At 64.9% G+C, this 14,071-nt stretch overlaps 1 protein-coding gene across 4 annotated transcripts in view; it reads right to left on the bottom strand.

Moving 5' to 3' along the window:
* AHDC1 (AT-hook DNA binding motif containing 1) overlaps positions 1-14,071 on the bottom strand; it is a 51,174-nt gene that overhangs the window by 34,619 nt on the left and 2,484 nt on the right. Inside the window, exon 1 of one of the 4 annotated variants that reach the window (XM_062014740.1) lies at positions 10,537-10,591. The exons of the other annotated variants lie outside the window; for them this stretch is intronic. The gene's annotated coding sequence lies outside the window, so the exon portion shown is untranslated. Of the gene's footprint in view, positions 1-10,536; positions 10,592-14,071 lie in introns of those variants that run through there. 4 annotated transcript variants of the gene reach the window in all.

Below are 14,071 nucleotides of genomic sequence, written 5' to 3'. Positions count from 1 at the left end.
CGGCACGGAGCCCCCCACCCTCCTGGGGAGGGAAACGCTCTCCCCCCGCCACGGCCGGGATGACACCAGCTCCCCGGCCTCCTCCTGCTCCACCCTGTTCCTGCAGGAACCCAGGAGCCCGGGCTCTGGGCGGGCGGCCAGCGGCTCCCTCCTGCCCTGCCTCCCCCGCAGCTGCCCAGGGACGGCTCCGGCCCTCAGCACCCACAGCCCCAGCCCGGCTTACACCAGCCTCTCTCCCTCCCTGGGCACAAACACCTTCCTGTGGCGTGTCAGGGCGACCTTGGAGCGGTGCCACTGCCACCCCGTGCCAAACCTCCCGGAGCTGAGCGGCGATGCCCGCGGCGGAGCTGGGGGTGTGGGAAGGGCTGGTGGGCAGGGGGAATGTTTTGCCCCATTTATTTATTCGTTGGGTGGGGTTTTTTTCCCCCCCTCCCTTGCCAGGGACAAAGGCAGCCTGTGTGTCCGGCCGCAGGGTGCGGAGGGTGCCAGCGGAGCCGCCGTGGCGATGCCGGGCCAGGCGTGCCGGGGGCTCTGGGTGGCCGGTTTCCTCTGCACACAGATGGCTGTTTCGACTCAGTCGAGCGCTTGACCTAAATCTCCTCCTGATCCACGGGAGCTGCAGTCCCTCGGCAGCACAGCTCAAGGCAAGGAGGAGGAGGATGAAGTGGGGAAGGGGGGGGGAGGAAGGACCAGGGCCAGCTGCAGACCGGCGGGAGGGTCGTGCTGGAGGGCCCCCACCCCGAGTTTGGCAGCGGGGCTGGTGGAGGCGGCGATGGAGGGAAAGAGAGAAGGAGGGAGGAAGGGGAAGGAGGGGGGGGGGAGAAAAATCTCCCACGCTTCAACCTCGAGCAGCGGCTGTCCGCGCCTGCGTGCTGCACCCCGGGGCCGGGGCAACCGCCCCGCCGGGCTCGACGCCCCGGCAGACCACTTCCTCGGAGAGGGGCCCCACCGGAGGAAGCTCCAACGGCTCGAAAGTTTCGTCTGTGACTCAGCCGCTGGCTGGGGTGACCGAGCTTGGCCCGGCGAGGGATGGGGATGGCGGGAGGGGAGGGGAGAGGTGTGGGGGAAAACCCGCGGGACCCCGGGGGTTCGGGCCGTCGGGGTTGGGGTGTTTTTGTGTTGGGTTCTCGAGCTGAGGGTTGTCTGCGAGGCACCGCGCTCCACCCCCAGCGTCGGAGCAGCCCAAACCGGCTTCCCAGCGACAGCAGAAAGCTTTTAAAATCCCCTACGCGCGGCATGACTCACTCCCGAGCCAGTGCCCAAAACAAGCTCCGACACGGAGAGGAATGGCGAGAGCAGAGATGCTGGGGGCGGGCAGGAGGGGCTGGGGAGGGCCGGGGAGGGGGAAAAGGGGGAGACAGAAGGAGGGAGAGAAAAGAGAAGAGGCAGAAATAACAGCATCTGAAACTCTGCCTGCTGGAGGCTAATTGGTTCCGGCACAGCCTGGTTTGTTTGGCAATGTTTCCTCTAATCCTTCAGGCTCCCAGCTCCCAGCCCCAGGGACACGGGGACATCTCTCCGCCCGGCACCGACCCCCGGCCAGCGCTTCTGCGGCACTGCCGGCCCCCCGGGATGCGGAGGGACCCGGCTCTGTCCCTCCCACCCCACCCCCGGGGCTGCTCCCGCCGCGGGGACGTCCCGGGGACGGTGTCCCCTCGGTGGGCGCCGGGTGCGAGGTGCTGGGGGGAGCGGGCAGGCGATGGCCGGGACGGCGGAGGGAGGGGAAGGGACGGGAAGGGAGGGGATGGGAAGGGGGGGCCCCTCGGCCCAGCATGGCCGAGCCAGAGCACTAGCCAAGAGTCGGCAGCTTTGTTCCAGGTGCCGGCTCCCTTTTTTTCATTAGGCTAATGGGATGCGGATGCATTATTCCATTCCACATGCTGCTAATGAACCACTCAGGCCAGTGCATTTGCATTAATGTGCAAAGCACTGGAGGAGGGTGGAGTGGCTGCATCTGGCCAAGGCTGACCTTCCCCGCGCCGCTCAGCCTCCCCGGCGCGCAGCCCCCGAGCCCCGCCGCGCCCACGGACCCTTCATCTCCCCGGGACGGCTCCGACACACATTCCAGGACACATTAACCAGGCTCCCCCCTCCCTCGAGCGAGCCCCAGCCCGGCCACCCCGAGCTCGCTGCCCGCTGAGCTCTTGCCCACGTGGTGTGCGGATGGTTCCCTCGCTCCTCCCCAAGGATGCCCAGCTGCCGGCACCTCCCAGCCCTGACACCCCACAAGCAGAGGGGACCGCAGCGTCCCTCCTGTGCACCCTCCCCGCTCCCCAAAACACAATCAGTGCCATGCCCTGCGAGGAGACTCACTCAGCTTGTCCCCCCTCCCTGCTTATTCTCACTGGCACCTCCCAGCACCACCCCAAAGCTCCCCTGCGGCACCCCAGGGGAGCGGGGGGGCCGTCTCCCAGCGCCCCCCTCCCCAGTGCTGGCAGGCAGCGCCGGGTGCGGGCGTCATCGGAGCCCTTGGGTTGTTTGTTACGGCTCCCAACTGCCTCTGTCCCCGGAGAGGTTTCGAAGGCGAGTGACCCACGAACTGGAATGCGCAAAGCCTCCAGCAAACAGAGGCAGCTGCCTGCGCCCGCGCAGGGGGGGCGGCGAGGGGAGAGCAGCCGGGCCTGCAGCACGGCACAGCATGGCACGGTTCAGCATGGCACGGCACAGCACAGCCCCGACACGTTCCTCCGGGGTGGGCAGCCACTAAGCTGAGGTGAGCTGAGAGCAGTCCCCAGCATGTCAGCAGGCCCCCAAAGCTGCCGTGTGCCCCTTCCCATCTCCCTCTCAGGCTGGCTTTTGGCAGCAGGTGCCCTCCCGGCGCTGTGCCCGGCTGCAGGGGAGCTGCACCGAGAGGATGCTTCACCCTGCGCCCAGCTGTGAGATGCGCATCCTCGGGTGGCCCAAGGGCCTCTAGGACAGAGGGGATGGCACGATGGCAGCGCCAGGCCCACACCTTGGCCAATGCCACCCTCTCCAGGTGCCAGGAGGGCTCTCGACTGGCGGCAGCAGGGACTGGCACAGCCCTGCCTGCCCCGGGGGGCACGGTGGGGTCTTGGGCAGCTCTGTGCCCAGCGAGCGCGCGAAGCCCCCGCGCCCGAGCGCGTGCAGGCGGGTGTCTGGGTTTGTCACAGCCTGGTGAGCAAGTTAATCTCAGGCTCCCTGACACGTGGAATAAAATCGCGATCCCGTAATGGAATTCATTCGTCTTCCTGTCCAGGCACAGAACGAGCCCCCCGCTGCCCACCGGGGCCGAGGCTGGGCCAGGGCACAGCGCTCTCCTCCCTGACCGCCACGGGAGTCTTTTCCCTGTGAGCTTCTGCCCAGGGAGGTGCAAAACACCGGGTGCTGCAATGTGTGCCCTGCCCAGGTGACCTCAGCCATGTCCATGAGGGCAGACGGGGTCAGCAATGAGTGTTGAACCCTCCACCAAGGGCAATCTGGGGTCCCCCCTGTGCCAACCCGCAGTTAACAACGCTCAGAAGGGGGAGGGGGGAGGGAAACTGAGGCAGACAGAGGTGCTGGGCAAAGGGCAATCCTGGCAGCATGGAGGGGACAGGGGAAAATGTCCCTCTGTCCCCATGATGTCCCTCTGTCCCCGGTGTCCTATTCTCCACTGCCAAAGTCTTGGCTATCCCAGTAGGGAGAGCCTACCAGCACTGGCTGGAGCACCCAGGGGTGACCCCACGATGTCTCTGACCTCTGACCATGCCAAGGGTGTAAAGCCCTTGTGGGAGCATGAGCTGGACAGGAGGCTGCAGGGCTGCCACACTGCCGCGTGCCTCAGTTTCCCTCTGGCACCCACAGTGAGGCCACCCCCATGAAGGAAAGTGGCCCCGCAGCCAGGGAAGGAGGAAGAGGAGGAGAAGGAGAAGAGGAGGAGGGCTGCTCCTTCCAGGGCACACAAAGCCCCTTTCATAGGGGCTGGGTTTGGATTTCCTCCACCAGCCCAGCACCTCGCTGCCTCCTGCCCTGCCAGAAACGCTGCGGTCGGGGCGGGTGGCTGGCGGGTCGGGCACCTGGGGGGCACAGGGACCTTCAGGTGGCTTCATCCCTCACCCCAACCCTCGGCCCGACCGGCCCCGTGATTTCCTCCTCCTGTCAGCTTTTAATTATACCCCTAATAAAAGTCGCTTTGCAGGGAAACAGGAGCTTTGTTGCTCAGGAGCTCATCTGCTCCTGCTGCTCCTTCCCTGCTTTAAACCATAATCCTCAGCTGGGGACACTGCAATTAGCCACCGCGGAGCTGGGCACCGTGTCACGGAGGATTACGGCCCCCTTCGGTGGGAGGCTGGGGGACCTGGCCCTGGAGCGGGTCGATGGCTCTGTGTGGGATGGCCTGTGCCCCCAAAGGAGGAGGATGAGCTCCCTCAGCCAAGGAGCCCCCAGCCCACCTCCTCTGGGGTACCCCCAGACCTGCACCCCTGCACTGCAGCAGTGCCACTGGGTTATTTTTGGGAGCCACGGTCACTCAACCCCCCACGCAAACAGACCCAAGGAGGCTTCCCAGGCAGCAGGGAGCTCTGTGTGATGTGTCAACAGGGACAAAAATGGGGCTGGGGGGAACCAACACGAGCCTCAGCCCACATCCCCACACATGCTCACCCAGCCCTGGCACCTGCCCCCAGGGTGCTGTGTCCTCAGGAGGGGAAACCGAGGCACAGGGCAGCAGGTGCCCATGACGCACATCCCGCCAAGGAGCACAGTGACGATGACAGCCTCAGCCCTCTCCCCAGGTGTGATGCTCTCTGCCACACAGGCAGGCTGCAGGCAGAAACCCTTCCCCAGCTCTCAGCCTGACAGACCCACGAGGGACCACAATGGCTGCAGGAGCTGCTGGCACTCCCCGGCATTGAGCTGGCGCACCCTCCAGCACAGCAAGGGTGACATGGGACCCTCATGCTCGGCAAAGGGGCAGCAGATGAGAGGTCAGTCGACCCCTGAAAGCCCCCAAAAGGAGCCTGTGCCTCGCCCCCGGGTGCCTGCTCGCCAATCAGCCTCTTCCTGGGGCTGGGGAGGCGAGCAGGGAGCGCAGGCGCTCGTTAGCAGCCGCTCATTAAGAGCCCTCCGGGAGGAGGAAGGTACCCGGGGCACCTGCACCTCGATTTAATGAGCTGCAGCACCATTAAACGCTGGAGGGGACCTTGGGCTCAGCAGGGCTGCTGCTGTGGAGGGCAGACCCCCACCCTGACCCTCACCCAAACCGTGGTATGGGCCCCGTGCAGATGTGGCTGAGGGCACGGGAGGGATGGGGGGGAGTTGAGTCAAGGTGACAACGGCAGAACCACAAAACAGCCACATCTACAATGCCCTGAGCTCCTGGGGGGGGTACCTGGCCGTGGCTGCACCCCCTGCCAGCACCTGCACCATGGGTGCCACACAGAGAGGGGGAGGATGCTGGAGAACAGGGCTGTGCACCACACCAATGCCTGTGCAGAGGAGGGACAGAACCCCGGGGTCCCTGGGGTCAAAACCTTCCCACGGTGGGTACTCCTGAGTGGGGAAGGTGACCCTCGGGGGTCCTATCCCCAAGGACCTTGCCCAGCACCCAGAGCTCCCAGTTTGCCCATTAAAGCACAGCCTCACGCAGCACTTAAAGGGGACACAGGCCAGGCTGATTCTGATTGACGCTCCCGTCTGCATCCTTGGACACAGGGACGATCCCATGACCCTCCCCACTCCAGCACCCACTCCCGCGGGACGCCTGGGACCCCAGGGCCGAGCGCCGTGGCCCCCCCTCCCCACATCCTCCTTCCCTCCCACCCACCCACCCCGCATGGGGCTCTCCCTCGTTAATGTTTACTCGGGTTCGTTAGCGCCAGCGCATTGCCATGGCAACCGTGCAAGCTGCGCGCCGGCGCCACCGCCACGAGGACGTCCCCACGCGTGGGGTCACCGTGGGCACCCGCCACCGCCACTACTTTCCCCACCCCCCCTCCCCACCTCCCCGGGGCATGTGGGGCTGGGGGACGGCGTTTAGGGAGACAAGGAGTGGCGGGGGGTAGGCGGGGGAAGGGACACACACACGGAGGTTTGTCCTCGTCCCCAGCGGGCTGGCGTGGCTCGGTGTCACTCAGCCGGGGTGACAGCGCCCGCCGCCGCGCCGGGGCTGCGGGTGTGTGCGCGCCGCTGCCAACACGCCTCGGTGCTGCATTATTTATAAACCGGAGGAGCAGAGGGCTCGGCAGCAGCTGCAGAGCCCTCGCGGGCCGCCCTGCCCAGCGTCACGCAGCCGCCGAGCCCCGCCGGCACGGTGGCACCGCAGCTCCGGCGGCCCGGGCGGATGGAGGGGGGTCGGGACAATGGGGACGAGGCTGCCCGTGGGGGCTGGCAGAGCCGCGGGGTGCCCAGATGCCATCCCGACGTCCCCTCGGACGTGGCGTGCGGCTGGTGCGGCACGTGGGGACGTCGGGTGCGTCCCCGTGTCCCCCCGTGCCGACGCAGCACCCCCTGCCACCGCCTCTGCCCACTGCAGAGGGCTCTGGGTGATGGCAGCCGAGGGGCGCCCCCCACACGAGACCCTGCCGGCCCCCTCCCGCGACACAAGGCCGAGCCCCGGCCATACAACAGCACCGCTCACCAAGAGCCGGATGCGGCCCCGGCTTTTTCGCACACCACCGGGCTCCGTTTTCTACAGCAAACAGGTTTTCCTTAAGCTTTGCAGAACCCTCCCGCCTCCTTCCTCCCCCTACGAGTCCCACCTCCGGGCTGGGGCGGGGGGGGGAAGTCGGAGGTGGGGAGGGGGGGGGAAGGAGAAGGCTGAGTTGGGGCTTTTAATTTCTCATTATTAATTTCCCATCGACGCCGAGAGGCGCCGGGGCTCGCTGAGCCGCCCCCAGCATCGCCCCCCGCGCTCCCTCGCGCTCTCCTGGAGCTCTGCACCGGCTGAAGGCGAGCCAGGCTGCCGATAGGATTAATTCTGCATGACTGCCCATCTCCGCGGGGGGATCTAAGACCCTCAGGCCTGCAGCAATCTTTAAAATTCCTCCAGCCCAACTTAATTCCCTCTTCCTGCAGAGCTGGCGCATCTGCTGCAGTCAGGCACGGAGAGAGGGAGACGGAGGGAGAGGGAAAGGGGAGGGAGGGGAGGAGAACACCAGCACCCAGGACCGCCGGCAGCTCCGGCGTCAGGCGCTGGCCCCTGCGATGGTGGTCGCGGTCCCGAGTTGTCACCGCGGGGTCACCCAAAGCCACGATGATTGTGGTCCTCATGGGTGGTGGCACAGGGAGAGGGTTCGCGCCGGGGATGGGGGAAACTGAGTCACGCTGGGGCAGCCGGACGCAGTCCCCTGGACCGTGGACCCGGCGCATTGTCACACGCCCCCCCCTGCTCGCCCCAAACCAGGAAAATGACTTAAAACCGGGCTTTTTCAAACACTGATGGGCTCAGTCTCCCCGGGAGAGCTTATTCAGACCCTCCCCACCCTGCTCTGACCCTCCACAGCCCTGAGGGACTGATTCCCCCAGTGGAACATCGCCCAGGGACACTCAGGACACGTTTTGGGATGGATTATAGAAACACAGCTGCTGCTTGGAAAACAGCCCCGCACCCCTGAGCAGAGCCTGGGGGCAGAGCCCCCTTCCCCCCACCTCCCTCTCCCAGGGGACAAGAGTCACCCGGGGGGGGGGGGCTGCGCACACCCAGCGCCGGCACTGTCGCGACCTCCTGCCCCCCGTGAGCCATCACCAACCAGGACGAGGAGCCCGGCCAAGCCGGGGGGGTACTCCCCCCATCTCCACCCCCCCAGAGCCCCGCCATGCACCGCGGCAGCCCGGGGACGGTGGCATGTCCCCGCGCTTTGAAGGCTCAGCCGCCGCCACGTCGAGGCTGGCAGCCGGCGGGCAGAGCTAACCTTCAGGGGGGCGGCGGGGAGGGAGAGGCAACGGAGCGGGGGCCGGATGCGGCCACCAAACTCCGAGCCCTGCCTGCAACCCCCTATCCCCGCCCCCCCTGGCCGGCAGCACCGTCAACCTTCCCAGCCGTGTCGGCAGCTGCGGGACCCGGGGAGAGCCAACCCTTCTGCCTTCTCGCCTGCAACTTGCCCAGCTCGCCAGGCGGGCGGGGAGGCAGGCGAGGAGCGCAGCCCAGCCCAGCTGCCGGCGGAGCTGCGGATACATGCATTTAAATCACTTATATCTTTACTTTCTCCTGCGCTGGCTGTGAGATGGGCTTTTTTTGCATGCGTAATTAGGGGGTGGAACAGATGGCGGAGGGTTCGTTTAAAGTAATGCATCCATTAAAATAACCTTCGCTGTCGGGGACTGCGCTCCGACGGGGGCCTGTTTCACCGGGGGCGGTGGGGAGGAGGGCAGGGGGGGGCTTTGTTCTGCAAGGATCGGGGGTGTCCGACTTTGGGAAGGCGACCTGGGGCAGGAGCACATGCTCCCTCTGGGATGCACCATCCCGGATGGTGGGACGAAGGGGTGAAGCTGGTCCCAGATACACCGACTTGCATTGCTAGGGATGGATCATGCAGGAGAGCTGGGGCCAAACTGAGAGCAAGCTAGGGCCAAACTGGGAGCAAACTGGGGTTAAACTGGTCCTCTCCAGGGCTCAGTTTCCATAGCAATATGATGGCAGTGAGATGGTGGGGACGCAAAGCTCAGGCTGGGGAGGATGCCACAGGGCAGGCACAGCCCCCATGGCCAGGGTACTCCCATCTGGAGCTGCTCTTTGTGGGCACCACAGGGACTGTGCCCATCCCTGTCCCTCACCCACCCTAGAAACCCCGACAAGGCTGGTGGAGGACATTTCGCCTTGCCACGCAACGCCAGCCACCTCTCCTGTTTCAAACCCTGGGCTCCCGGGAGAGGCAGGAGGGCTTTGTTCAGGCACCGGAGGAGTGCAGGCCAGAGAAAGCAGGAGTGCCCTGCCAGCTCTTGTGTTTCACTCCCAAGGAATGCCGGGGAGGGGAGGGGAACTGTTCCCCCCGCCCCGACGGGCGCCCAGCCCGGCTGCATGGTGCTGAGGCGGGGAGGAGGAAGAGGAGGGGAGGGCTCTGGGATGAAGGATGGGGAGGTGGGCATGGTGCCGATGTCGTGGTACCACCACGTGTGGCCAGGGCTGGCAGCGTGTGGGCTGCAGGGGGGGACACACACGACACACACATGGATGACACATGACCCAGTGCCACACAGCCGGGGTGGCACTGCCTGGGATGGAGCAGCCCTAACGATTCCCATCCAGAGCCGCCGAGTAAATGTTACAGCCCCGGCCTGGAGGAGAGGAGAAGCCCCTGGGGGTACCTCCTAAATGTGGGAGATGCAGAGAGGCAGATGCAGAGAAAGGGGCTGGGGAAGGGCAAAAGCAGCATCAAACCCCAAGCCACCCATGCATGTTCAAATATTTAGTGTGCTCCTGCTAAGGTGCTGCTGCTGCTGCCTTTAGGGCATCGCTGCGTTGGAAGCATCAGCGAGGCGGGAACTGGCTGGGGGTGGGGGTGGGGGGAGCAAATGGGGACCAAATGCCAGGACTGCACTGAGGTGGGGGGGGGGTTGGGGGGGTGTCTGTCTTTTCCAGCTGGGCTAGAGAGGGCCAAGGCTGGCCCCCAGCCACGGCACAGGCAGCCCAGACACTGCTGGCACAAGCTCAGCTTCACCCCGAGCCATGCAAAGGCCCCTGCCTCACTGCCCCCTCCTCAGCCATGGCCCCCAGACCCCATAGGGCTGCACAGCTCTCCTTCCTCCTCCTCCTCCTCTTCCTCCATCCCCTACGTGCCTCCCTGGTCCCCCTACTCCCACTTGCCAGTACCCTGGGGTGTCCCCAAGCACTGGCGTGGCCCCGGGAACAGCCGGCGGCTGCAGCAACGCGGTGGCTGATGCCAGCAGCGGGATGGGGATGGGGAAGCTGCTGCTGCCAACACCTCCATGGGGGCAGATGCCCATGGCAGTAGTGCTGTGCCGAGGGCGGCGCTGGCGGGTGCTGGGGAGAGGGACCGAGGGGATACACGAGAGCGGTGACAGGCCAGGGACCACCAGAGAGATGCCGACAGCCGAGGGGGAATTGCAGCAGGACCCAGATCACGGGGTGACGGGGCTGGCAAGGGGAGAAGCCCCTCTGCTTCACCCTCCCCAGCCCCACGTACGCGTCACGGAGGAGCCACCGCGCTACCAGCCAAAGGACACCAAGCTTTGCCCCATCCCCACACCAAACCCCCACTCCACCACCCCCACACTCCTGATCCAAAACTCCCCCAGCTCCCCCCAGGCTCACCTGCCTTCTTGCCCCCGCAGCCGCCTGCCAGGCCCCAGCACGGTCACCCCTTCACCTCCCCCAGCACTTCACCCCGTCCCTTTGGTGCAGCTCCCGGCCGTCCGTCAGCTCTTCCCACTCCCCAGCCGACAATCCGCCAGGAAAACCGGTCCCAAAAAACAAACCCTTCCCCACATCTGCGCCAGCTCTGCCGGCTCTGCGGGTCTGGGGGGGCCGCGGGCCGGCCCCCCGCTCGCCAAGAACAATAGCTCCTTGTTCCAGCCCGGCTCAGTCCTCTCCTGCCGGGCTGCAAACACCTCCCTGGGCAAAGCACTGGCCACTCTCACCTCTACGTCTCTCTCGCTGTTTCCCAGCTCCCTCCTGCCAAATCCCCGCTCCCGATCGCTTCTCCTCCCCGCGGGTCCATATTAAGCTACATTCTCCTTTCAGCTGGGTGGAAAACAGCAGTAATAACCATGTGGAGAGAGCCGTGCCCCCCACCTCCACTTCCCTCCCACTTTGGGGTTCAAATTTCATTTCAGCAAAAAAGCTTCCCCCGCCTCCAATTTCTTCCCCCAAACCGAGTCGCTGTCGTCTCGTCTGATCTCGGCAGGGGCCGTATGGATGCTCAGCTCCTCCTGGTTCAGGATCTGCTGCCAATCTGGACCTCGCAAACTGGTTCTCACACAGCTCTTGCCTAGCACCTCCCTCTCAGCATTTATTGTCCCTCCTCAGCCACCCAGCCCCAGCTTGCTCCCCTGCCACCCCGTTCCCCTGTCACCTGCCACCCCCTTTCCCCACCGCCCTGCTCCTGTATCGCCCGCTCCCACGTTGCTCCCTCCCTGCCATCCTCCTCCTGCCACCTCATGCCGCTCACCCGGCGACGCACGGGGTTGTCACGCTCTCCTCCTGCCCCTGCTTCTCCTCAGGCTCATCCAGCCCAGCCCAAGCCATCGACTTCTCCGGGTGAGGTTTATTCCCAGCAAATTCCCGGGAGGCCAGTGGGGATCAGGGCGGCCCCGTCGCCTCCAGCCCGGCAGCCTCCCTCTCTCCCGCAGCTGAAGAGCTCATCTCCCTCGCCCCAGGCGCTCCGTCCTCCTCCAGATATTTTAGGCCCAGGTTTTGGGAGGAATGTACAGGCGCCGAGCCCAAGCCCATGCGCTGAAGTCAGCAAGAGGCGAAACACAAGCGTGGGGCTCGGGGCCCCGGGGGCGGTGGCGGCACTGGGATGGGATGGGATGGGATGGGATGGGATGGGATGGGATGGGATGGGATGGGATGGGAAGCTGCCCTCTCTGCCTGGAGCTTGTTTAGCAGTGGGAAGGGCAAAGGTTGGAAGTGGTGGATGCCAGAACTGCTTTGCTTTCCCTCTGAGAGGGTCAATACCACATTTCATCGTTCCCCCCTGTCTCCCTGTATCACACCAGGCCAGGCTGCATCAGCACTCGCCCACAGGCATGCCTACGTGGGGTGGGCTATGGCATGGGGTCAAGGAGTGCCCATCACTGTCTATCCCTGTCCCCCAAGGAGGGGAAGGAAATGTTTTGGCCACAATAGCCAGCACTCACCCAGACCTCCCATCACCCCTTGGCTCCGCACACCAGCCCCATCCCATCACACCAACCTGTGCCCAACACCACATCCACACCGAGCCCATCCTCCACAGCCCATCTGCCTCAGCCCCCTGCACCGAGGCAGCTCATCACACGTCCCAGCCCCACTCGCCATCCCGGTGGGCACTTGGCCGTGGTGCCCAGCACATCCCTGGCACGGCAGCGCCCGTCCTGGTCCCGGCCCCGCTGGCGAACGCTCGCCCGACGTGCCCCGACAGGTGAGAGCCCCCGGGGCCGCGTTCCTGCCTGGGCCAGGAACTGTCCCCACCGGGCAGCCGCTTTGCAGGCATGTTCCTTCCTAGCACGTCCCTCCCTCCCTCCTTCCCTCCCTCCTTCCTTTCCCTCCATCTCCAACCTCCCTCGGCCAGCAAAAAAAAAACTAAGGGGGGAGCCGCTGGATTTTAATGAGCTCCCCGGAGGCATCGCTCCGCACCCCCTCCCTCCCGCCTCTCCCCGCGCCCGGGAACCGATGCTCTGAAACACAACCCTCGGTGGCAAAGCCTGGAAAAAAACCACAGGGCACATTTCTCTCTCCCCCCACCACCTCCCTCCCGCTGCCGCCGCCGCCTTTCCCTCCTCGCCTCCCCCAGCTTTTTGCTCTCCTGCCGATGCCAAAGACCCAGCCGGGCTCTTGTGCTTTCACTCGCAGCTGCAGCTGCCGATTTTCGCTGTAAGCTCTTGTGCCTAGAAGGCCCAGAGCGAGGGATTCTGGGAGGCGGTGATTGAAGACAGCACCAGCGCGGAGACCATTGCTCAGACTTTCCCTGTCTGTCGCCCCAACGCTCAACCCACAGAGAGGGAGGGAAAGAAAGAAAGGAAGGAAGGAAGGAAGAAAGAGGGGAAAAAAGAAGGGGGGGGAAAAAAAGGAAAGAAAGGAGGGAAAACTAGAGGAAAGAAAAAGATGGAGAGAAAAAAACCCCAAACACAGACACACACAAAAAAGCCCCGGCCTGGCACTCGCCCCTTCCCACCCACGCAGAGCAGCAGCTCCGCTGCGCCAGCACCCAGAGCCTCAGCATTGCTCACCAGGGTCAGCTGGCCCAGGGGCTGGGGTGAGCTCCCTGGTACCCTGTGGAGCCCCAGCTGCTTCACTCCCAACGCCAAACCCCACCACGAGAGCGCCGGGTCCCTCTGACGGCGCAGCCTGTCGTACGTCGCCTTAAAAACTCCCGGCAGGCACCTGAGCGACGCCTCGTTCGCCTCCCCTCGGGGTTATTTTGAAAGGAAAACTGCTACTAAGGCAGCTTTGGAGCTGCTGTTTGCAGCACAGGGTAAATATAGGGGTGCTGGGACGAGGGAAGCTGAAGCCACGCACGATGCCAGGTCCTTGTGTGAAGCTGAGGTGGTGGCATCATGGGGCTGCATCCCAGAGCCAAGTAAACACCCCAAGCACGTGTCAGCACGTCCCCTACACATGCAAAGTCCCTGAGGGATGGGGTGCTCAGCACCCTGGGTGCCCAGGTGCACCTGGGAAAGGTCCCACTGTACCAAATAGCTGCCCTCCAGCATAGGCACCAGCCAAGGCACCGCTCAGCATGTGCCCCAGGGCAGAGCAGCAACAACTCCTGCCTGGATGGACACGAGGTGGGCAGTGGGGGAACCCACCTGCGACCCCACAGACCCCCCTGCCTGTGAGAGGAAGAGTCCTGCTGAGCACCTCCCAGTCAGCCAAGCTCTCAGCTCTGTCCTCGGCATCTCCAGCTCCCTGAGAGCTGCACAGCACATCCCAGAGCCAAAGCTGGGTGGGCGGCGGGGCCAGGGAGGGGACACACACACACACAGACACACACACACACACATCTGCGATGCATTCGGGGCCATCCCGCATCCGGGCAGCCTGGCCACAGCCCAGCAGCCAGCCGGCCAGCCCCGGGGGGGATCCCTACCCTATGGCCAAGCAAAAATGCCCCCCCTGTCCCAGTCCCTCCTGCTCCCCCGTCCAGCACGCTCCCGTTAACGAGCCCGGAAGAAGGAAACAGCCCTCCCCACCGCTGCCCTGTTTACCAAGAGCTGGTTCCAAGCACTCGGGAGAATAGCAGGAGCATTTCAAGGCCCTGTTTCCACTCGGCTGACACACACTATTTATAGAAGCCCACAATTCTCCCAGAGCTTTCCTCGGGATCTCAGCAGAAATAGCCTGCCCCGGGTCTTTGCTGCCTCCTCTAAGGAGGCCAGGGCAGCGCCGGCCCCCCCAGGCTTCCCGTAACCTTCCACGGGCTTCCATCGCTTCTCCTCCACCGGCCGCCCCGCTCCCGGCGTGTCCTTGGCT

The sequence above is a fragment of the Colius striatus genome, chromosome 24 (genome assembly GCF_028858725.1).
Source record: "Colius striatus isolate bColStr4 chromosome 24, bColStr4.1.hap1, whole genome shotgun sequence".
NCBI lineage: Eukaryota > Metazoa > Chordata > Aves > Coliiformes > Coliidae > Colius > Colius striatus.
Note: the sequence above shows the minus strand (reverse complement) of the source record. Positions and strands in the feature narration are given on the sequence as shown.